The sequence below is a fragment of the Perca flavescens genome, chromosome 18 (assembly GCF_004354835.1).
Source record: "Perca flavescens isolate YP-PL-M2 chromosome 18, PFLA_1.0, whole genome shotgun sequence".
In the NCBI taxonomy this organism is placed as follows: domain Eukaryota; kingdom Metazoa; phylum Chordata; class Actinopteri; order Perciformes; family Percidae; genus Perca; species Perca flavescens.
The window spans coordinates 28,800,936-28,826,919 of NC_041348.1; positions in this window are offsets into that span (position 1 = coordinate 28,800,936).

Sequence of the window (25,984 nt, forward strand, 5' to 3'; positions counted from 1 at the left end):
TTAGGGAGTAGAAACAGTTCCCTTTTTCAGATCCAGGATTCTAACCAGTAAACCTGGTTGTTGTGGGAGAAAGAAAGATCTTTTAATGCAGCTTGTTTGGGGTTTGGAAGAGCTGTGTGGAAAATGCCAGAATGATTGGACGGAATGTTTTGACCCTCATAGATCCCTGTGTGTGTGTGTGTGTGTGTGTGTGTGTGTGTGTGTGTGTGTGTGTGTGTGTGTGTGTGTGTGTGTGTGTGTGTGTGTGTGAAAAGAGCATGTGTGAAAAGTTTCCCATTGTGGAAATAAGCCTCCCTGTACCAGCCAGGACGTCCCTTTCCCACTTCATAGAGCGACACAAACACACACACACACACACACACACACACACACACACACACACACACACACACACACACACACACGCTATGCCAGCTCTGTGGGGTCTCTAAAGATTTGGCAGCAACATCTTTCCTCCTCCTCCTCCTCGTCTTCATTCTCCAAAATGTTCCACTGTGGAAACTCTGCTGACTGGTAGAGAGACAGAGTCAACATACAGCTACAATTAATCGTAATTGTACAATCCCTATCATGATTTCATTCAAGTATAATTTCCTAACCGTTCATTCTACGCAATGAGAAATCTAGAGAGTATAGTTTCTGAGCAAAATTACCAGCGTCAGTCTGATAATCAGACTACTGTCTCTATCGCTTCACCATTACACGAAAATAACAAATTCTCGACGTATTGTGCATTCAGTTTTACCAAATTCTATTTATTCGGTATGTTTGGAAATCCATTGAAAAGGATTTTAAATCTGCATTCTGTGGGTTTAAACACAGTTCTGTCTGCAGAATACCTACCAGAGGACCTTTTGGATTAAAAAGAAAAGGTCATCCAAATCACACCAAAAAAAACTCCCACCCCCAATACAGTGACGGTAAGTGGAATTTGCACTTGTGGTGCTCAAAACGTTGTAAAAAACAAAAAGCATTTGAAAATGTCAGCTGCAGAAACCCTGTAACATTTTCATATAGGGACTATTTCTTCTGTATGAAAAGTAGTTCTTATGAAAACTGTTCACAGCCAAGTCCATGGACTATCCAAATGTGATGGGGATATGTTTATGGAAAGACACTGTGCTGACTAACTGCTAAAACTTTAAGCAGAGGACGATTTTATATTAGGGTGGAGGGAGATATCTCAGAGACAAATTCATCAAAACATGAGCAAATCAAACCCAAACCTAGTTAGTAGGTGAGGAAATATATTTAGTATGTATTTATTTGGGTGAACCCACCCTTGAAGCGTTAACAGTACAAAAGGTAAATAAAAAAAAAGATTATGATCATCTCTATTCATATTGCAATGTAGATATAGTAGCTACAGAACGGCAACAACGGACCAATAAAAAGCCGTGTGACAGTGATATTGGAGCTAAATTAAAAAAATAAAATGCAAACATAAGATTAAATATCATTAGTTATATATCACACAATACATTTCAATATTGTTCAAGATGAATTCATGACCGGATCTTTGCTTATGAAACAAATTAACTGGTTTAAAATGAACACACAGGCTGTCAGTACTGATACTGACCAGTAAGGGGCGCTGTTTTGCGGCAAACAGCTGGTGCGTGTGTGTCTGTGTGTGTGTCTGTGTGTGTGTGTGTGTGTGTGTGTGTGTGTGTTTTCCTCTTTCTCATATCTATCAATCTCTTCTGAACACACACTCTCTGAAAATGTCCTCTTGAAACTCTTATCTCCCAGGCAGTTTGATCTTTACCCTCGAGCTTTTACGTAACATTTTGGCGCGTGTGTGTGTGTGTGTGTGTGTGTGTGTGTGTGTGCGTGCGTGTGCGTGCGTGTGTTTGTGTGTGCATCCAAACGGAAGGGGAAAGACAATGTGAGAGGGATTAATGTGGCATGTCTGAAGAGAATCAAAGACCAGAAGATGGAAAAATACACAATGTTAATGTATGTGTGCAGGTTAAAAAGAGTGTGTCGAGTGAACACAAACTAGGTGTGGTGGCGAGGGGAGCGTTCTTTGCTGTGTGTGTGTGTGTGTGTGTGTGTGTGTGTGTGTGTGTGTGTGTGTGTGTGTGTGTGTGTGTGTGTGTGTGTGTGTGCGTGTGTGTGTGAGAGAGAGTGTATGAGTAAGCATTAGTAATCAGTCAGCTGTCACAGAAGTGCTTTGTCTTGCAGAGCGTTACAGTTCGACTCCGGGACAAGAGCCTGAGGCGACCGGTGTGTGTGTGTGTGTGTGTGTGTGTGTGTGTGTGTGTGTGTGTGTGTGTGTGTGTGTGTGTGTCTACCACTTTCTGGTGTGATGGATTATTCACAACTTCCCGTAACTACTCAGCAGGTTCCTCATCCAAGGTTGTTTTTCATGACTGAATGCAAACAATGGATAGAGAAGATTTTTAAGTTCCAGAGAACCACATTGATTAAAGCGTGACACATGACTACTCACTTTCTGGGATTGGGGCCACACTTGTTATTTTAGTCGATATACTCTGCCGTTTGAGAGGGTTGGCACCAAAAATCATCTCTGTGTCATGGACAGCTCTGTGCGTGCTAATGCTAAGTAGACACAGGTAGCATTGCCTTTGTGTCATCCGTGTAATGAGCTCAGTCTACCCAAAAGCAGCACTCAATGTTCCTCGCATTAACTTCAATTAAATTGAACCAAATGTGTATTATGAAATCACTCGTGTGACAAACACAGAGAATTATCACCAACTCTGCAGCTTTTTAGCCATTTTGGATTTTTACGGCGCATTTATACTGTATGGTTCAGTCTCACTGCTCAAAAAAATCTTGTTACCAGCAGCTGCAGGCAGTTATTATGCAGCTCTGATAAACCCACTGTACACCTGACCAACTTTAAACAGCAGATAGACAAAGTTGGAGTCTTGCTGGTGAAGAAAGTGGGAGATTTAGCAGCTGAAGAGCCAACATTTCTTTTTCCAGGAGTTGGTGGAGACCAAACCAGAGCTAAAAGGAGACACAAATACGACTCCAAATGAATGCCAACGTTGCTGTGTGTCGGCTATGTGCGTCCATAAGCGACTGTCTGTCTGTGTCTGTCAGCTTTTTGTGTGTGTTCTTCTATCCTAGTGTCCATAAATGTTGTAGCTTTAAAGTGATGCAAAAGCTATCCAAAAAATGAATAAATTGATGAAGTTTTCCTGAATGCAGCAGCCCGGTTGGTCTTCAACTAGACTCGCATTGCCAGACCTTCCTCCACAGCGCTGCGGAGGAGGGTCTGGCTAGTCCGCACAGCATTCCAGGATGGGAGAAAAACATGCTCTGGTTTATTGGCATTTCTTTAAACCAATCGCAATCGTCTAGGGCGGTGCTAAGGGCCGTACGAAGTGTAATTTCTTACCTCTGCAAAATAGCCTCTGGAAGGAACTTGTTTTGGTGGAACGTGTACGTTCAAAAGTTGTTTTAGTCGGTCAACAGAAAACTCAGATTGGACAGATAGTCTAGCTAGCTTAGCTTAGTTTAGAACGCCAACTCAAAGAAAGAGGAAGGTGACGGACATCCGGCTGAAAATGAGGGACATCAACTGGAATTTCCAGCGGCACTGGAGCAATCCCGGAAATGAAACGTCTTCCACCTGCCCAAGTTCTCCCACACTGCACCGCTCCTCCTAGAGATGTCCAAAACGCTGGTATCGGTATCGGGAAGTACTGGAGTTTATGTACCAATCCGATACCACGTAATAAAGCCCTGAAGAAAATCTACGTTAAAGTAGTTTATATATGTTGTTTTTCCATTATAACGGACTGTAAAAACTGGATAATAAAAGAAAGTTCTGGGGCATTCATTGTTGACACACTGGTATCGGATCGGTACTCGGTATCGGCCGATACGCAATTTCAGGTATCGGAATCGGTATCGGGAAGAAAAAAATGGTATCGGACCATCTTTAGCTCCTCCACACCCTGCACTGACTTTCTGTGGCGGCTTAAATCCGATTCAAGTCACTGGTACTTGCCTACCGACTGTGTGCTGGTCCAGCTCCACAGTGATGATACGAGCTCCTCGATGTTATCAGGACAGCAGAGGCCCCTATACACAAAGTCTGTCTCACTGAGAAAACCCACCTGTTCAGACACATCTTCTTGGCTCATAAAAGATGAGGAAAATATGCAATTCAGTTTCATTTTAGCAGTTTAGTTTGTTGAATTTTCTTTGCTCGCATGATTCTTTGGGACATCTTCACAATTTGATTCAGTCATTGTAAGTCGCTTTGGATAAAAGCTAGATGAACGTAATGTTCTTAATGATGGAGAGCTGTGGTCAGCCTGCTTTAAATTCATGCTGCCAAACTTTATTAAAATGTTACCATTGTAACACTTGTTTGGTTCACCTATGACATTGTGGTCAAAAGAGTAGAAAGAAGTAGGCCGACCTCTTAGCTCACCCAGTAGCATGTGGGCCCCATGTAGTCCAGAGTCCTTTGCAGCGACTTGGGTTATTATAATATAACCTTTATTTATAAGTCGATCGAGAACAACTTCTCATTTGCAACAACAACCTGTCACATTCACACAGTTCCACATTCAGACCTGGAAGCTGCCTAGTCCAACCTCACAGTCTGATCTGCTGGTCAATGAGCAGCTCCACTGGAGCGGTTGGGGGGTTAAGGGCATTGCCCAAGGGCACCTCAGTGGTGGTAATGAGGGAGGGACAAGGACTGCTCTTTCACTTTCCCCCACCCCACATTTTATCCTGCTGGACTGGGGATTGAACCGGCAACCTCCTGGTCCCAAGCTCGCTTCCTTAACCCCTATAGGCCACCACTGCCACAATCCAACCTGCGGCCCTTTGCTGCGTGTAATCCCCCATCTCTCTCTCTCTCTCTCTCTCTCTCTCTCTCTCTCTCTCTCTCTCTCTCTCTCTCTCTCTCTCTCTCTCTCCCACCTTTCCTGTCTATCCACTGTCACTCTGAAATAAGGGGAAAAAAGCCCCCTAAAACATAATCTTAAAAAAATAAAATAAAGATTAGAAAGAAAATGGATTCTGTTGCAGTTCATTTCTTTTTTGTAAGCCGCTTTTTCACTGGAGTTATTTAAAGAGACACGTTAGCGTTGTTAACATCCTGGAAACACCATTTAGACAAAGAAATTGATGAGTTTGAAGTGAAATGGCATGTGTGGAAAAAAAACTCACACTTACTTCATCAAAATGACAGCTGCAGAGCAGATTACCAAAGCAGTGAGTCATGTCAGGACATTTGCTGGCAAATAATTCTGTTTGTTGGCCTCCGAAATATATAGTTTTTTGACTAGTTACTATTCAGGAGGTTCAGCTTTGTTGACTGAAACCTGGTAGACATTGACTTACACACACACACACACATACATACAGTATCTATAACATATACATTATCTACGCGGTATACATGTGAAAACAGACGGAGTGAGTGTGCAGACTCCAGAGCTCCAGACTGCGGACACCTTCCTGCTGGGCTTCAAATGAAAAGCAGATGCAAATTGCCGCATCAGAAGCTCGCTGTCGCCATGGTGCCGTGTTGCCACGGCTGTCGCCATGGGGACTCCGGGGTCACCGGTGATGAGCCTCTCACGGGGGATGGCAGACGTTTAATCCACTTATCGCTGCATGGCCGGCACAAACATACACGCACGCCAACGCTGAGCAAGAGAGAAGACGAGGGCCTTCAATTGAGGAGTTCTTGTGCTGCGGGAGGTCAGAGATCTCAACACTTTCTTCTATCCATCTATCTATCTATCTATAGCCCAGCATTCACAGGGTTGTAGTGTCTCTACGGAGCTTGAGTTATACGGAAGATGGCAGATGAAGCGCCGTCAAAAACTGTTAGCGAAAAGGTGGGATTCACACCCTGAAGATTCACACCTCTCCTGCAAATAAAGATCAAGGGATCGGGAAGAAATAACTACAGTATGTGTTTCTCTGTTAAGTGATGTGGTTGGATTCTGGCCCTGGAGGTTTGTTGCATAGCACTCCATTATATATTTCTTTTGAATTTCACACCTTTTTTTGACTGTTTATAGTCTAGGTAGACAGGGAATATAGGCAGGGAGAGTGGAATGGTGTGCAAAAAAAAAAAAAAAAAAAAAAAAAGGTCCATTATCAAACCAGGAACATTGTGGTTACATGTTTCTGACATAGACAGTATATAAACTGGACCAACAGATCCTGTGTCTCTGGACGAAGACCAGTGAAGGATGTTAGAAGTCACTTTTCCGGTGCTGGCTGAGCGTTACTGAGCAGCTTCCAACTGAGCTTGAAGACGTAGATGTGACGTGAGCAACGTGTCTGAAAGTTGTAAGTCTTCTGGTAGCTGTGCCAAGAGAAATCTCAATCATTCCCAATCTTACAGAGACGGAGAGCGTAGGTATATGTAAGGACATAACATAGGCACAGGCTCATTATTGATCACTAACATGCTAGTTAACATTAGTAATTAAACCTAAACAGCTCATGGAAGTCCAAACTGCCTGTGAGCTTCTCCTGTACTATACGGTAATTCCTCTACTGTGTGACAGTAAGTCTCGTGGTTATGACCCAATCGTTAGCCTATTTTTTTAAAAGCTTCTGCTACGGAGCCATAACGTGAGGTACAAGGTAATGGAGCCTTTTATACATTGTCGTGTTTTTTTAGAAATAAACAATGGACAAATAGAGTCTTTAAACGTTTCAGATGTAAAGTTATTCGCTGTCAAAATGAATGGGAGTCAATGGGATGCTAACGGCGGGTGAGAACTAGCTAGCATCAAAATGGCGCCATAGGAGGAGCGCGTTGTAGAGAGAAGTTTACCCCCCTTGGTTTCTTGGCTTTCTATATTGTATGTGTATACGTATATACGTATAGATATATGATTAGAAGTGTATAGGGGTGCAGATGTATGTGTATATGCCTATACATAGATATATTTCCTTATTTCATTTTATTTTTTCTATTTTTCTTTCACTATGAGGGTTGCTTTTGTTATTTAATTATTTTTATTATTATTATTATTATTATTATTATTATTATTATTATTATTATTATTATTATTATTATCAGCTCTGGGCGGACTACATAGACATGTACATACAAATCCCAAAAAAATTTATGGTAATGGATTGTTAATTAAGTGAAGGAATTGCAATAAAAGTATTAAAAAATATATAATGTGAGTAGATTTTAGTAAAATCCAGACTTTGCAGCTTTGGATTTAAAGGTCCCATGGCACGAAAATTTCACTTTATGAGTTTTTTTTAACATTAATATGAGTTCCCCCAGCCTGCCTATGGTCCACCAGTGGCTAGAAATGGTGATAGGTGTAAACCGAGCCCTGGGTATCCTGCTCTGCCTTTGAGAAAATGAAAGCTCAGATGGACCAATCAGGAATCTTCTCCTTATGAGGTCATAAGGAGCAAGGTTACCTCCTCTTTCTCTGCTTTGCCCACCCAGAGAATTTGGCCCACCCATGAGAGAGAGAGAGACATCATGGCTTTCAAATGAGCAAAATGGCAGTTGGTCAAAATGGCAGACCGGCAAATATTTGGTCGAAGAAAACCCAAGAATATACCGCAAACCCAGACGGAGTACTGAAGGGAAATGAAAATTGAGCAGAAGTACGTAAGAGGGCGGAGCCAGGCTAACATTTGAACACCTTTGGAGATAAAAGAAGATGCGGTTTTTGCCAACCATAAGGTCACTACATTTCCAGTTGCTCCACTGATGACTCAGCATCTTTTCCTCCTTCTCGGATATTACCTTTCTCAAGGCGCTGCGAATGGACGGATGCCATTGAGACAATTATCAGACTATTATGTGTCATTATCTGCCGCTCCAATGGGAGCTATTTGAAGCAGGCTGACGTCTAAAGGGCTGTGCAAAAGTCTGCTTCATTATCACAGTGGATGCTTACTGTAGGTCAAAGCCTGCACATGTTAGGCCCGGTGCTCTGTCCGTCAGAGGAATCAAACCTGCGATGCTTCAAACCTGCCACCTGTTGCTAAAAGGCGCTAACAAAAAGCTAATGTAGTTCATTATCACAAAGAGGACGCCTGTCCAAAGGAGAGGAAAAAATAGGAGCTTTATCAATCCTGATTAGATTAATTAGCAGGAAGGGTCGCCTAAATGAGCTCCTCTGTATTCCTAAATGTGCTTTACAGATGAAAGGACTCGGAGCTGGAGTGGTGGGGAGTGGGGGGGTGTCGACTGAATACTGAGGATTCACCTTAAAATTGTAGATTGTAGAGTGGATCGTAGGTCTGGTAATGTGAGACTGATACATGATTAGTCTCACATCACCAGACCTTCAATCAGATTTTCGATCGGGTTAAAACGGCAGGCAAAATTATGGGAACACCTCAACCTCTCAACCCGCAGGAGCTTTTTGATCAGGCAACAATCAGGCAGGCTAAGACCAATCTGTCTGATAACTCTCACGTGTTGTCTTCAGAGTTTGAGCTATTGAACTCAGGAAAGAGGTACCGGGCTGCTCTGTGCAAATATAACAGGTATAAGGACTCATTAATGAGCAGCGATGAACGTATGACTATGAATTAATTAATGTATATCTGAGACTGAAATTATTGGATTGGAATGGAGGAATGAATGCATGTTTAATTAATTATTCAGTTTATAACTGAATGTATGGATATTTATGAATGGATAAGTGAATGTTTATTCATGACTGACTGCATGGATGCTTATGGAAGTAGTAGAAGTAGAAGAGTGTTTGTAAGGTACGTATGGGAAAACAGAAAAATGTGGGAAGGATGGCTTTTTTGCACAAGTATAGAAAATGGTAATTTGCAATTTGCACAGCTCTTTGGGTAGCCCAAATGTTTACTGTACACTTGTCTTTTAATTGTGTTAACCCTGTGCTTGTTGTGTGTCTTTGTTGTAACTCTTGCAGCAATTTCTCCCAGTGTCTGGCTAGTCCACACAGCATTCCAGGATGGGAGAAAAACGTGCTCCGGTTTATTGGCATTTCTTTAGACCAATCACAATCGTCTTGGGTGGTACTAAGCGCCGGAAGGAGCCACGGTGCTTCTGCAAAATAGCCTCTGGAAGGACCTTGTTTTGGTGGAACGTGTGTACGTTCAAAAGTAGTTTTAGTCGTGCAACAGAAAACTCAGATTGGACAGATAGTCTAGCTAGCTGTCTGGATTTACCCTGCAGAGATCTGAGGAGCAGTTAACCATAGTCCTCAGAAATCCACGCCAACACAAAGAAAAAGGAAGGTGATGGACATCCGGCTGAAAAGAAGGACATCCAGCGGAATTTTCCGGGGGCAACGGAGCAATCCCGGATGTGGAACGCCGTGGATATAGACTACTGTACTACTACTATGTAATACTGGCTGCAAAAAGGTGCACCCACCTAAATAAATACCTAAATTCTATGGAAACACATTTCACACATTTGGCTTTTACCATCCATTTTATACGGGATGCTAGCCTCAAACTTTCTTCTCTGGTGCTATGACATGATAAGTTATATGAACATAAATATATAATATAACGTATGTACTGATATATGAGACACTCATCTTTTTGGCCAGTGTGTCATTTTCAATAAGAATGCCTTGTCAAAAAAAAAAGATCCAGATCCAAAACTAAAACTTTGAAAAATACACGGTCTCCAACCAGTCAACGTAGGCAATTCCCCATGCCCAAATACATGAATTATTCAATCCAATTCAATTTCAATGTAATTGTATTTATAGTATCAAATCAGAACCAACGTTATCTCAAGACACTTTACAGATAGAGTAAGTCTAGACCACACTCTATAATTTCCAAAGACCCAACAATTCCAGTAATTCCCCCCAAGAGCAAGCCTTTAGAGCGACAGTGGAGAGGAAAAACTCCCTTTTAGGGAGAAACCTGGGACCGACCCAGGCTCTTGGTAGTTGGTGTCAGACGGGGCCGGTTGGGGGTTATGATGAACAGTGGCAATAATAGTCACAATAAAGATAATGGAATTATGACTAGAAATAGTAGATGTAGTAGTTTGTGGCAGCAGGGCACTGAAGGGCGACACAGGGTGTAATTATAGGCTTAGTTTTATGATCGTACATCATTCAGCGAGTGGGTGTTAAAAGATTAACCATCATTTTGTAGATTTTAATAATGCAATGATGAGTGAGGTAATTGAATTCAACAACAACAATAAATATGGCAATGATGATGATGATGATGATGATGAAGACTATTATGAATAATAGGGTTAGACATTGTATTAGTTATTTATTTACAGGAAAAACAAAAACAAATAGCCTGTGTATATCTGCAACTGCAGTTGACAATATTCATGTAATCATGTTGTACTGCAAAACTGTAGCCTATGCTATGTTTAGCTTATTTATTCAATTCCGGTCTTCACCTATAGCTGAATGCACAGATAGACAGGCGGACACGAGGCAGACAGACAGACAGACAGACAGGTCGCTCCAGAGGTGACCGGGGAATCCTGCTCTCTCTCTCTGCCGGCAGACAGAGCCTCCTCTTCGGCCACTGCTCCTCCTCCCCTCCCCTCCCCTCCCTCTGCCATGGTTGCGCGCTGGGGGATCCGACGACGTCACACGAGCACACACACGCACACGCACACACACGCCCTCGCTCTCTGCCACTCACTCTCTCTCTCCCTCTCCTCTCTGCTGCTATTCTGGGAAGTGGCGTTTGGAATAACCCCCGTGTGCGAACGAGTATGTGTGTGCGCCCGCGTGTGTGTGCGTCTCCTGATTTCACCCTCTCACACGCACACAGAGCCTACACACTCATCACAACACAGTCAGACGCACACATTGACTGGCTGTCTGACTGCAGTACGGGCTAAGAGAGAGGAGCTCCGGCAGCAGAAAAACCCGCTCGGAAAGGATTCCGGTTCCATTTTTACGCGCAACTTTTTTTTGTTTTTTTCCTTCCGTCGGCGACGTTTTTCCGCCGCTTCCCCTTCGCCTCGTGTGGATTTCTAACAACCGTTCTCCTCGGCTGTTTCTAACGGACAACCAGCGGAGGTGTCAAGCCCGCCCGGAATCGGATCTCCTGTCACCGGTGGGGAGGCGGGGGGGGGGGGGGGGGAGTTGCTTGTTGTCATTACCGCGCGGAGACGCGCAGCTGGAGAGCAGACGGAAGGTAAGTGCTGCCGGGAGATACAAAAAAAAACAACAACAACAACAAAAAAAACAACCTTTCCGGACATGTATTCTCACACATAACACATGTGACAGCCGGGCATGACGGACATTATTGGCTGTTTTTTTTACGGCCACTTGATCTTTGTGTGTGTGTGTGTGTGTGTTTAGCTTATAAGGGCAAGGCTATGCAGGGGCAGGGGGGAATACCCCGGGCACGCATTGCATTGCATGCAGATTACCCGGGTTGCGTAATATCCTGAGGAATTTGCAATAGCCCTGCACGGCCAGGCTGGCTGCAAAAGGGCCGGGGGAGAGAGAATCAGAGGGGGGTGAGGGGGGGGGAGTGTTCGCGGATATGAAGCTGTGAAAGTGGAAGCTCGCGAAATGTGTCATGGTTTGATATTTTTCAATATGGGGTCTGCCATGTGTGCGTAATTGTGCAGCGACAAGCCAGCTCCGGCCGCATCTGGGTGCGTTTGAGTCGGAGAAGTTGACTTGCAAAGCCCCGGTATTATCACTGTATAACCCGTAGCCTAGTGCCTGTGGAGTTTTCAAAAGTGAGCATAGGCTGTGACCTTAGCTCTCTCTCTCTCTCTCTCTCTCTCTCTCTCTCTCTCTCTCTCTCTCTCTCTCTCTGCTATTTCCTTGTTGCCGCTACAGTACGACTGTGACATGCATGTAGGTATTTAAATGGAGGCTTGTTGCTACAGTGTGTGTGTGTTGTGGAGTGGATCTTCAATAGGTCTAAAAACTGTTAAAAAGGCAGGAGAAGGGAGTGACTTTATCTCATATGCTCGTCGTTTGCTTCCTCTATTTGTGTGTGTCTGTGTATGAGAGAGAGAGAGAGAGAGAGAGAGAGAGAGAGAGAGAGAGAGAGAGAGAGAGAGAGAAATGGTGGGTGGTGCGCTGGCTGGTTCCGGGAATGTTCCATGACGTGTTGCCGTCTAGAGAAGGGCCCCGGCCGGCCGGGGAGGGGGCACTCCGACGCACGGCCAGGGCCCTGCTCGGTCTCTCTTCCCTACCTGCCTATCTGCTGATGATGATACACCGGGAAAATATTTTATCTCAGTGCTTTCATCGCTGCTGTTTCCACAGAAGAGATTTGTGCAGCCTTATCATGTGACTCATATAAGTGCCGTCACTGCAATTCACGGTCCTGTGATCCGCTGCTCACGTCTGCAGGGAAGTGACACAGAGAGGTCAGAGGTCAAAGGTTAGGGTCGCACACACTCATAGATAGAGAGATAGATAGATAGAGAGAGATAGAAAGAGAAAGAGAGATAGATAGACAGACAGACTGAAATATAGGTAGATAGATATATAGATAGATAGACTTTGTTACAGCAGCAAGTTACAGGGACATACAAACCCCCCACCCCCCATGTTGCACAAGTAGACACAGTTCTTGTTTTGAGCCCCCTGAACACCTCTTTTGGGGAGTGGGGTTGTCTTGAAATGTAAAAAGTAAGACCGGTGGGACCGGCCCGTTCTAGGAAGGGCAAGGATTGCCGGTTGATTGTGTGTATAGAGCGACGGCGTATACATTAGGGGTGGGGGGGAAATCGTTACAGTATAGTATGGCAATATTTTTCGTGGCAATACTGTATCGATACACAAGTATCGATCTTTTATGATATATGTGTTGGTCAGTCTGTCTGCTTGACAATCCCCATTTTGCAGCAATAAAAGTGAAGTGAGATGAACAAACAGAGAAAAGTATCTTTTTTTGATAAAACAGATGTTGACAAAATGTTCCTTTGGGGACATCATTTGAAATTTGGAAAAATTTGAAGTTGGAAAAAAGGTAATACCATATATCAATATACAATATATCGCAGAATATTGCAATATGTTTAAAATCGCAATAATCGTATCGTGACATAAGTATCATGATGATACCGTATCGTGAGGCCTCTGGTGATTCCCACCCCTAGTATACATTGTCCCATACTAGCGTCCTAAAATCTCGTATTTTATCTCCTTTATATTTTTAGTTGTCTTTCATATTTTTATGAGGGCGACAAATCTCCCTCTTTTAAATATCGGGAGGGACAACAACAACATGTCTATCGCATCTATTAAAGGACAATTCCGGTGCAAAATGAACCTAGGAGTTAATAACGTATGTGTACCGAGTCTTCATGCTAATCGAATGCGTCGCTAGCTTTAAACAAGCTACCGCAAACTGGTGGTTAGCTTGCTAATGCTAGCTTTCGGGGCACATGGTAATGGTATGAGCAGTCGAAAGCAGTGGAACCAGCAACCAGTAACATAGCTCAAGCACAGCGTTCGTGATTCGACTGCTCGAGCCTTGTTAGTGGTGTAGAAATAGCGATTTACCAAGTGCCCCGAAAGGTAGCGTTAGCAAGCTAACCAACGGTTTGCGGTAGCTTGTTTAAAGCTAGAGACGCATTGGATTAGCATGAAAACAGATCCCAGAGAACGGCCGACTCGGTACACATACGTTATTAACTCCTAGGTTCATTTTGTGCTGGAATTGTCCTTTAATCGGTTTGAGTCATTTTTTTTATGAGAAAACAAGTTTCTTCTGGGGCTCCAGCCCTGAATGTTTTCCCCGTAGGCCCGAATCTTTGAGGGTTTTAAAATGACTTCAACTTTGTGTCGTTTCCTTTTTCGCGCATCTGTTCTCTTCTACCGGTACCAGATTATTTACAACGTGTGGTTTTTCTACTTTAACTTAACCCTTGTGTTGTCTTCCCGTCCACCATGCAACTTTTAGTTTTTCTGGGTCCAAATTTAAAATAAAAAACCGTGGGACACTTTTTTTCTCATTTCCCGGCGTTCACACCGTTTATCTTTTGTTTGTTTTTTACCACGTTTTTGAAGCTTTTTCCAACATTTTTGTCACTTTCTTTTGGAAGTTTTGTCACTTTTTCCAAAAGTTCTTTGTCACTTTGTTCCGATGTCTTTGTCGATTGCTTTTCTGCACTTTTGACGAAAACACCCAAATTCAGTGGAAGTAGTGAAGTGATCATTTATTTTACTTGTGAAGAGCGTTGTACCGAACCATCCACGTTATTTTATTTGTTTTAGTTTTTTGACAATTTGGTTGAAAGAAAGCCACATTTCTGATAGGGTAACTTTTGAAAAAGGATCTTAGGCTAATGATTCCTCTGCTGGAAGCAGTTAGTTAGTCAGTTTAATAAAAGTATTTATAAACTCAACATATCATTTTGACGTTACGGTCTTCCAATCGGGCTCAATAAAGTCCACAACACCACTTCAAAGTCACAATCAAACATTTCATACTTCTGTTATGCTGCGAAGTATGAATGTTGTGCGTGTTAAGTTTAAGTTTGTACCCTTGGCTGTTCCTTTGATGTATTGTGAGTAGGAATGTAACGGATATATGCCTTCCAGTTTATGGAATTTTCTTATGAGATAATAATAAGAGTAGCTTCTGTTTAAGGCCGACAGAAGCTACTGGGGGAACAAACAAACATTAGCCCTCGTGATGTCTTCCCGTCAACCATGAAAAACACTTTTGTTGTCCCTATCGCAATGTTTCAGTCACTTTTTTCAAAGTTTTGTATTTTACATTTTAGTGTTTTTTTCCGCCATTGTTTTGGTTACTTTGTTCAACATTTTAATCGCTTTTTCTGATGTTTTTTCCCCCAATTTTTCACAATGTTTTTTGTCACTTTTTCAGTGTTTTGGGTGCTTATTTTTGACATTTTTGGCGCTTTTTTGACCGTTTTTTTTCAAAAAAAATTTATTGTTGCCTTTTTAACGTTTTGTCGTGTTTTTTTGGTGTTTTTTTTTTTTTTTTGCATTTTCACTGCTTTATCAACGTCCCATATTTTCTGATAGGTTAGTTTGACCCGAGGACAACATGAGGGTTAAACACCCTCTTTCTCCACTGTGTGACGGACAGCTGATCAGGCTGCAGTTTAGAGCTGCAAAGATGAATCCATTAGACTGTTTTGATCATTTGTTTGTCGTAATTATTTTATGAGAAAAAGTACCTTAAACTTCTCTGATGTCAGCTGGTTTAATGTGAGTACGTTCTAGTCTCTTCTCTCCTATGTGACGGTAAACTGAATATCTTTGGGTTGTGTCTTGTTTGAGACAAAACAGGACAGCTGTATGGCCGGGTTGGCTCAGCGGGTAGAGCAGGCGCGCATATACTGAGAGGTGTATACCTCGACGAGTAGGTCCAGGGTTTAAATCCGACCTCTGACAAATTTCCTGCATGTCTTCCCCCTCTCTCTTTCTCTCTCTCTCTCTCTCCCCTTTCTCACCTAGCTGTCCTGTCAGACATTAAAGGTGGAAAAGCCCAAAGAAATAATCTTAAAAAAACATTTGAGGACATCTTCTGGGAAACACTGATCCACATTTAAAAAAAAAAAATTATTTTCTGACATTTTATAGACCAAACAACTACTCCATTCATCCAGACAATAATTGTATACATTTATAATATTGATTATATATTATAAGAAAAAAAGAATGATAAAATGAAATATACAATAACTGGAATTCTCAAAACTGTATTGTATTGTCACATCTGTGTGACTGTGTTCGGTGTCCGTGTCGGCACGGAAAATGGCTAATTTTATACCCCAGATTGACACTGTAAAAGTTGGTATTTTTAGAAACAATAAAAAGCTGCGAGCAATATAAAATGGAAGCTGAATTAGAGAGAGAGAGAGAGAGAGAGAGAGAGAGAGAAGTAGCACTGATGAATGCTTTGTTGCTGTTTTTAAGAAGAGCAATGACAGAAACTTGTCCTGAATGTGTTTGCGGTGTTAGTGGGGCTAAAGAGTGTATTCTGCTGTCAGGACGCACACACTGTGCACGGCTGTGGTAAATGTGTGTGTGTGAGCGTGTGACCGACCTACGTACCATCTGTCCCACTGCCACCTCAGATGGCCATCGGGGTGTACTGCGTAGGAGCGAGCGTCCACACACACACACACACACACACACACACACACACACACACACACACACACACACACACACACACACACACACAGAATGACCAGGGTGGATAGGCGTACAGAGAACATGCATGAGGTGTAAGTTGTTTTTTTTCGCACTTAACATTTAATTATGACCTAGGCCTTGTGGGAACTCTATGTGTGTGTGTGTGTGTGTGTGTGTGTGTGTGTGTGTGTGTGTGTGTGTGTGTGTATGCATGTATGTGTGTGTGAGGTCCACATAACGATACACTCAACTCAGGATTCAATACGATTCACAATTTTAAGCCCACGATGGGACTTTCTCACAATTTTTGCAGACAAATGACTGTAAAGTATTCCTTTATTCATACAAACGAAAAGTAAAGATGAAGTAGATTTTAAAAACAAATCCCACACCAAAATAACGAAATAAATAGAAAAAAAGTAGATAACGCCCTAGGCCGTTTAAAAAGATTGCACCGTACTCAGAGTACTCAGAGTACTCAGAGTACTCAGGCTTGTTTTCAACCCGTTCTCACTCCCAACTCGTAAAATTTAAAGAAATGCCAATAAACCAGAGCACGTTTTTCTCCCATCCCAGAATGCTGTGTGGACTAGCCAGACCCTCCTCCGCAGCGCTGTGGAGGAAGACTACTGAAGGAGTTATCTAGCTCTGTTAACTGGGGTATGAGAACTCTGGGGTTAAGTCAAATTACTTAAAGTAAAATCTTTGTCTCTTTCAACAAAGATGGTGTATGATGTGACAACACATTCTCACTCCCATCGCGTAAAATACTGACGCGTGGTCAGGGGCCTTTGGCGTTGTTATTGACGCAAAAAGTCTCCTTTCTAAACGCACTTTATCTAAACGCGCTTGGTCGGGACTATTGGCGTCACTTTTGACGCAGTTAGGTTAAGGAAAAGATCGTGGCTGGGCTTACGTTTCCATGACACGTGGGAAGAACGGGACAGTTGGGTTTAGGAAAAGAAGAACGGGACAGTTGGGTTTAGATAAAGAAGAACGGGACAGTTGGGTTTAGGTAAAGAAGAACGGGACAGTTGGGTTTAGATAAAGAAGAACGGGACAGTTGGGTTTAGGTAAAGAAGAACGGGACAGTTGGGTTTAGATAAAGAAGAATGGGACAGTTGGGTTTAGATAAAGAAGAATGGGACAGTTGGGTTTAGATAAAGAAGAATGGGACAGTTGGGTTTAGATAAAGAAGAATGGGACAGTTGGGTTTAGGAAAAGAAGAATGGGACAGTTGGGTTTAGGAAAAGAAGAACGGACAGTTGGGTTTAGGAAAAGAAGAACGGGACAGTTGGGTTTAGGAAACGTGACAGGAATCGCGGTATTGCAACGAAAACAATCCCGCTGCGACCCAGAGGATTTCCATTGGCCACCATTGTAAAAGAGCCCCAAGGCATTATGGGAGAAACACTACTGCGCATAATCGGTGGTCACATATCAAACCCAGAAGCGTAGCAACTTTTTCAGCAAATGTGCCACTGAGCAGCTCTCATAGGAATATTTTATTAATACATCCGAGAGTAAAAAGTACAGCAGCCTGTTCTGGTTTGGCTTTTGTTGGAATGTATTATCTGTGCGTCTTGATTTTTAAACCCGTTAGATTATCTGTGCGTCTTGATTTTTAAACCCGTTAGATTATCTGTGCGTCTTGATTTTTGAGCGTTCCCAACTGTAGCGCTCTGCTCCTCCTCCCGTCTGTCAGTTGGTTGGCCGCAGATGTGATGCCTTTACATTTGCTGTCAATTAACACGCCGCGCACACATCATAGCTGGAGAATTTGAAATGACTGCAGATGTATGGCATGGTGTGATGACACACACACACACACACACACACACACACACACACACACACACCCTGTTGAGCTTTCATTGCAGCTTTGAGTTGCTGGGGTACATCCCTCAAGCCTGCTGTACGGATGATGACAGTCAATAGTTACATATTTCAGTGCTGAAATAATTACATGACACGTTTTCTTGAGATTGCTACGTATATCAGTCTATGGCCATTTTAAAATTCATTACGTACATCAGTAAAAGTACATCAGCACCAGAATATACTAAATGTACCAAAAGTAATACCCATTTCCTTACTTACTTACAGAGAAAACGTTGCTCCACTTTGTATTGTGGCTTTCTTTGCCTCACCCAGTCTGTTATTGTAACATGTCAGACACCTCCGAGTGGATTACTACACGGCCATATAACAGCTGCGTCGCCACACAATGCACCTGCAACACTGTGCGCACTGATTCTCCAGAATGAAGTGAACGAGCTTCCTCCAGAGAGCAGCGAATTCAGGGCATCAAAAGAGGATTTCAAGCTTCACGCTGAACTGATCCACAGTTTATCTCGCTGAATGAATTGTGCTGCTTTTTTAATGTGTGTTTGTGTGTGTGTGTGATCACCTGAGAGCTGTAGAGGAACCTGAGAGCGCTCCAGTAACCGAGGTTCTGACAGCGACGTCTAAATTATTGAGATACACACTCGCACACAAAGCTGATGAGTTGGTTGACTGGCTTCTCCTGATAAATTTATTTTTTTTTTTTTTCATAAGTGGTTGGATAGACAGGAAACACAGCTGAAGGAGAGGAGGGGAAGAGATAAGGAAGAGAGGGGAAAGGTGGAGAAGAGGAGCAAAAGTTAGAAAGTTAGTGTGAGGAAAATACAATAGAAAAGCAAGGAGGAATAGGGGGATGAGATAACGGACGAGGGGATGAGATATGAAGAGAGAGGAGGAAGGAAGAAAAGAAAAGAGAGGAGACAAGACTAGAAGGGGAAGAGGGGAGGTGAGAAAGAGGAGAACATGGGAGGAAAGAAGGAAAGAGAGTTCAATAAGCCGTAAGAGAGGAGGCAAGAGCAGAAGAGAGGAAATAGGAGGAGAGCAAACAAGAGTTAAGGGAACAAGTGAAGAGGCAAAAAGGTGAGAAAAGGAAACTAGTCAAGCAAAGACGTGAGGAGAAAATGAAAGGAAGCAAGAGGAGAGGAAGGAAGCAGAGAGGAAACAAGGAGAGGACAGCATATGTAAGGGGGTGAGGAGAAGAGAGAAAAGGAAAGGACACAAGAGAAGAACTGATGAAACCATTGGAGAGAAGAGGAAAGGAAGAGAGGAAACAAAAGGAGAGGATGACAGATGAGGCACGGGAAGGAAACAACAGTTGAGGAGAAGAGAGAGAAGGAGAGCAAAACAAGAGTAGGGACGAGGAAATGAGGGGAGAGGAAACAAAAAAGGAAGAAGGAGAGGATGGGATGATGAAAGAGGAAGAGGAGAGGAGGAGGAGTAACAGAGAGCAGGAAGAGGAGAGGAGATAGAATGAGAGGTTTCCAAGCTGTACCAACAGAGGAGTGTGTCTATTCTGTCTGTCTGTAGCTGCTGACATATTTCTCATTTTAAGGACTTTGCTCAGTAGGGTGTGTTTGTGTGTGTGTGTGTGTGTGTGTGTGTGTGTGTGTGTGTGTGTGTGTGTGTGTGTGTGTGTGTATGTGTGCATGCGTGCATGTGTGTTCTCTGCTTGTTGGCCTCAGCTGTGCAAAAGGAAACTCCCTCTCTTAGCCCAAAAAACCTCTAAGATGAGGGCTTTTTTTTGTATCCCTCAGCCAATCAGTGATCATCACCTTGCTGCTCCGTGTCGGCCAATATGGCGGCTTCACGTCAGATCATTTCCCTCATACGCGGTGAGAAACTGTGCGTGTTTGTTTCTGTGACAGGGAAATGCTATTGAAACCCAACCTCTCTTTAGTCAAAGCGATGCGCCGATGTCAGGTGTATGCGCGTGTGTGTGTGTGTTTGGCTATTTAAATTGGACAGCGAGATGATGGAGAGATAAAGAGGGAGAGCGAGAGCGAGAGAGAGAGATAGAGAGAAACAAATACAAAGAGAGAGACCTTTACTGTCTGGCCTACTTTCTCAACAGCTTGTAATTAGTCTCACTTCATGCATTTATGCATCAGACAGTAGAGCTAAATCAGTGTTTTGTAATCTGAAAATCCCAACGGACACAACCAACATTCGGTTTCCCCTTTACTCTACACTGTCTGTGAACGGGCTGTGAATCAAACGCAGTATAACTCCGAACATACGACATATGCAGAGAAATAGGCTACTACTTACATATGCAGTTGAGAATTTTATGTTATGTTCTACGATATAAAATAAGTCAGCAAAATACCCCACTTTTGAATTTTGAAGCTTTTAAATGTCTAAATTAGACCGCAGATGTCGACGGGGACATTAAACTTAATCATGCCAAACATGCACGATTAAATGTGGTGATGTCAACGTCATGTGACCGTGGCGTAGTTCAGTTATAGCCTGTAACGTTAGCTTTTTGCGTCTGCCGATTGCATTCACGCTTCCGAAATTATAAAAGTGGCGAATGTGAAGATTATCTTGCTGAACAAAATGTTTAAGTGTCGTAAACTTGTTTTTGCCACAGAGTTTATCATCCGCAACGATCCAAAACCCAATGGAAAAATCCCCCAAAAATGGCTTTTTGTCGAGGTAAACGGGGCTGTGCTAACTTCTGGCTAGGCCTACAAAAATATGTCATCCCTGCAGCACTCTATTCCTCCGTGTGATAGGCTATTTAAAACTAATGGCTCTAAGCAGGTCTATACTTCATTACGTAGACCAACTTTTAGTAAACAGTAGTAGGCTCTCACTTACAAAGCTAATTGAGCTAATCTCGTTGACACATGCTTTTCCTATAAATATGGTATAATATGGTTCAGAAGAAAGCAAGATGTGAAGCAGCAGCTGTGGGAACTTTCTGGTTTGCATTAGCAATATTTATTGAAAAGCTCTTTAAGGTAAATACTCTAAAAGGTTGTGACAGCTTGTTGCCGTCTTGCCAAGACTGAGGTGAGAACATGTCCAAAAATTGCAGAGGGAAACTGCTAGCCAAAAGTGTTTTATCCTGTTAGCTAGCAAGCTAGCAACACATTACCTGGGATCAGTCAGTTAGCTTCATGATGAGAAGCAAAGACACTGGGCCTTGCTGTTTAAGCTAGCACCTCGCTAACTAAGTAAGCTAATGACGGCCCAGAAATCACGGCCTTTGCTTTTGGTTTGTGCAAGCATTACGTGACATATAACTTTTAAATATGGCTTTTGGATAGACCTCTTTCACGGTGGACATCTTGACTGAAAAACAGGTGAAATTAGTTTAGTTAACGATGGCTCAGTTCCATTAAGTGTCCCAGTAAGGCAGTATGACAGCATTTACAATACCAGCACCTTTGACCTAACCTAAATGGAATTTAATCTTTTAAATCAGTTCCACCTGTGCTTTTCCTACTATGACAAGCCAAAAGGTCTTCTGTGAGGAGGGCGCAGATAGCAGCTTCCCCCAGGCTTTCTGTTTCGGTGCTTATAAACCAAATCGAGCACAGAGATGAGACTGCTATCAGTCTTCTCATCTGACTCTTGGTAAGAAAGTTTATTTCTTTATAAATGCTAAGAGAGACTAACAAATGTTAGTCTATGTCAGTTAGCAATGTCAGCTAAAAGCTAACAAATAGCAGTCTGGCAAACCTTGAGAGTTTTGGTTCTTTGGACATTCACAACTTTTGTTACTAACATTGCTGAGAGCTACACATAATAAGATAAGGGAATTGAAAGGATGCAGATTTGATACTGAATTCAGATTTAATAAAATGCTATCTAATCTCATCCACTACACAACCATTTTAAAGTTAGTTTTTTTGTCTTATTAATAGCTGGATAACTGCTCAAATGTAGATGACATGACATCATATTCCCAGCAGCTCCGGTGTACGTATGATTAATGTCAGTCACGTAAAACACAAGAAACCTCAAGTCTTTCACTCTCAATCTACTGCCGCTATTTTGCACCGACGTACAACAGTCATGCGGGGAGAAATATACTCTGTTTGTACCCACAGGAATGAAACTAGAACTGAAATACGTTACGTGTGAAACCGTTACTTTCTTTTTGGGAAACTCTCCCTTTCGTGCTTGCAGTAACTCATAGCGTACTACTACGTACATGTAAAACCCAGCCTAACGCACCAAGCTCAGGATTCTCTATGAGGGGATGTCCAGTGGCATTTTGGGAAATGTAGGAAATCTAACTGACGCACATAAATGTCAAATTAAATGAAGCTGCACGTCACAGACTGATAATCTCGGAAGTATGTGTGAGGGTTTGTTTTTCTTTGACTGTAGTCTCAAAATCTATTCATATTCTTCGAATGAAGCGGTACTTAGAAATATTTAGTTTGAATCTTTTTTTAAACTGTTAAAATAATTAAAAAAACAGACAATTTGCATTTGTCATTTAGCAGTTTCATTGTTATTTTTAATGACTTTAAGGAGCAGTGACATATAATCGGACACATTTGCCATTTTCTCTCAAATCTCCTCCTTCACTCTTTATTTGTAAAACCATTTTCTGAGCTGCAAGACGATCAGTTACTGTCAGCTTATGAACAGATCGGTTTAAAAAAGGTGTATAATATCTAAGTTAGAAGTCAGTTAAAATAAAAGGTAATAATACATCTTGAATGTACATCACTATGTTGAACTTGGTGTGTCTCTGCTGCCCAGTCTGATATGATCTGCCACGGTGGAGTTAGCAGCAGCACAATTAAACTGCTGTAGGTTTAGGTTGAGTTATTTGCATATCTATACAAAAGATAAGACTTCAAAAAAAATATCAGGGGATGAAAAGACATCCAATCTCAGCGGGGGGAGACAGAACAGAAACCCCAACGGGCTTAAAAAAAACAAGTGACTAAAGAAAACTGAAAGTCAAGATGACAAACGGATGACACGAGGGATCTGAAACACTAAGACGGGATATCGTCTGTTTTTCATTTGGTTATTGTTGGATTCATCGAAGGGTTTGAAATGTTAGTGTCAGCCACTCAGAATCTGCAAAAAAAGAGAGAAATCAACACAGACTTTGGTGTTTTTAGAAATTTTAGATCGCGAGGATCAGCATTGTCACCTTTGTTGTCGCAAATCCCTTTTACAAAAAACAACACAGCTGCTTTTTTTCCCCCCTGACATAAATTGAAATATCTATATTTATACGCAGAGAGAGTCTCGTGACCTTTTTACCTTTCAAACTATTAAGAATATGTTCACAATTTATGCTTTTTATTGGCCAAAAGTATGTGGACACCAGAAAATTACCCACCCATGTGTGATTATTGAACATTTAATTGTAAAACAATGGGCAGTAATCCACTGCTTAGAATTATGATATGTTCAAATTTTACAAACCGGACACCGTCAGCCCAACAACCAAATTGCAAAAAGTTTGGACACACCTTCTCATTTAATGTGTTTTCCTTATTTTCATGACTATTTACATTGTAGATTCTCACTGAAGGCATCAAAACTATGAATGAACACATATGGAATTATGTACTTAACAAAAAAGTGTGAAATAACTAAAAAACTTATATTTTAGATTCCTCAAAGTAGCCACCCTTTGCTTTTTTTTTGATAGCTCTGAAATGGTTTTACCTTCACAGGTGTGCCTTGTCAGGGTTAATTAGTGGAATTTATTCCCTTATTAATAAAAAAGCAAAGGGTGGCTACTTTGAAGAATCTAAAATATAAGACATGTTTTCAGTTATTTCACACTTTTTTGTTAAGTACATAATTCCATATGTGTTCATTCATAGTTTTGATGCCTTCAGTGAGAATCTACAATGTAAATAGTCATGAAAATAAAAAGGAAACGCATTGAATGAGAAGGTGTGTCCAAACTTTTGGCCTGTACTGTATTCGTGCAGGTGTATGTATGGAGGCAGCTGGGAGAGGTGTTCGAGAGGCAAGTTCGCCATGTTCGCCATGTTCGCCATGTTCGCCATGTTCGCCATGTTTACATAGCACCTGGACTTGCTTTATAATTAAAAAAGACATGGAAATCTCACTATGCTACCGTGGAAGTGTGGTGCTGTTTTGAGCCTTGGTAGTGGTATAGAAATAGCGATTCCTTTTTACTTTACCATGCCCAGACAACTAGCGTCAGAAGGTAATTAGCCCGGCCCTATCATTCACACACATACTCCTTTTTTTTCTTTTTGCACGCTCGCACTGTCTCACCCTGGATATACCAGGACTGCTCATGACTACAGTGGAGGAGGAAGCCATGGGAAATGCAAATGGCCTCACAGTACATAGAGTGTGTACAACAGGTGGATTTACATTAAAGTACCATGTGTCTTCATCATTTTTTTTTCTCTCTCTCTCTCTCTCTCTCTCTCAGCGGCTGTGACCAGTTTGTGGACTGGACCCCCGGACAGCTACACTAGGTAGGAACCGCTAAACTATTAACTGCGTGTGTGTGTGTGTGTGTGTGTGTGTGTGTGTGTGTGTGTGTGTGTGTGTGTGTGTGCAAGAGGTCCTAACACGGGTAGTTGTAAAGAAACATCGACATTAAGTTTTTTTTAAATGATATGTAGGGTAATCTGAATGCAGATAAAGATGCATTAACTGAATGAAAAGAAGCTCCTAACCGGAATAGAGAGTGGAGAAAATGGCAGGATAACAACCATCGTTAGAGAGAGAGAGAGAGAGAGAGAGAGAGAGAGAGAGAGAGAGAGAGGGTCAAGACAAGGAGAGGGACGAGCTATATTCATTTAACCAGAAGCACTCTCGCTGTGACCTCGGCCGGGAGTGTAAATGGAAAAGCTCGCTGATGGCTCGATGCTGATGTCTTCGTGCATGTGAAGCTGACCTTTTTTGAACCCCGTGTTTGCTTTGTACATTTTAGCTCCAGCCCAAAAATGATAGAGAAGTCATAAGGTAGGTAGCTGGTTGTTCGGAGACAGTGTTGTGTTGGAGGAATTGAATTTGTCACGGTTTAATGCTGCAGACACAGTGTCCGGTGTGCCAGCTGTAGTACAACAGGCATCATCTATGAATCAGGAGAGATTGGGATGCGTTTAACTGTTTCCAGTATGTGAGAATATGCACAGTTCTGCCAGCCTCTTTTAACAAAGATGATCTGTAACACTTGAAGGCATCTACGTAAGAGGGACATGACTAGGATCGGGCATCGAGAACCGATTCCTACTTGGAATCGTTTCAAAAATTACGATTTCATCAGAATCGTTTCAATATTGGAATCGTTTTGGAATCGTTTGGAGGATTTGGTTTCAAATCGGATCACGGGTTCCAAATTTAACATGCGCAAGTTTTGGTTTCCGTAGCGGCAAGTTGCTTGTTGTGTTGCAGCCATGGAGCACAGTAAGCGGAGCTCTAGTGTGGCTTTATTTTACGTTGAAAAAGCCCCGTCAAACTGCAAACCACCTTTTGAATCAAAATAAAACTTTCCTCTTATTTGTGAAATAAGCATGTGACCCGTTTCAACTCCACCACTCAAATAATCGGAATCGATAAGAACCGGAATCGAAAGGAAGAATCAGAATTGGAATCAGAATCGGTAAAATCTAAACGATGCCCAACCCTAGACATGACGCTGTCTGATTTCCACCAACTGCGGATCGGCTCTGTGCTCCAGCACCCACCAGGTCCGGATTTGTTGGGGGAACGGCTGCGGCCATGACTGACAGCCGAAGTCACGAGGACCCACGAGATCTCGCGAATTCACGTACGATCGCGCGATATGACAGGGGTGGGAGAAAAAAACGGTTGAAAAACGCCACACGCGGGAGGCGATCCCAGCTCTCCTGGGTGAAAGTTTTACCCGTCCACCTCCCCTTCACACTACTCGCTGCGGCGAAAATTCACACGTAATGTAGGTCAATGGCGGCCGACCGGCGTTGATAAACACGCTAAAAAGCGATTACGCGTCTTGATAACACGCCAAAATGGCATACGCATTGGCGTGTCACACATACGCCACTTCATGAGATCAGTCTGCAATAACAAGAAAAAACGGGCCATTATAACATCAAATGAATCCCATATTTAAC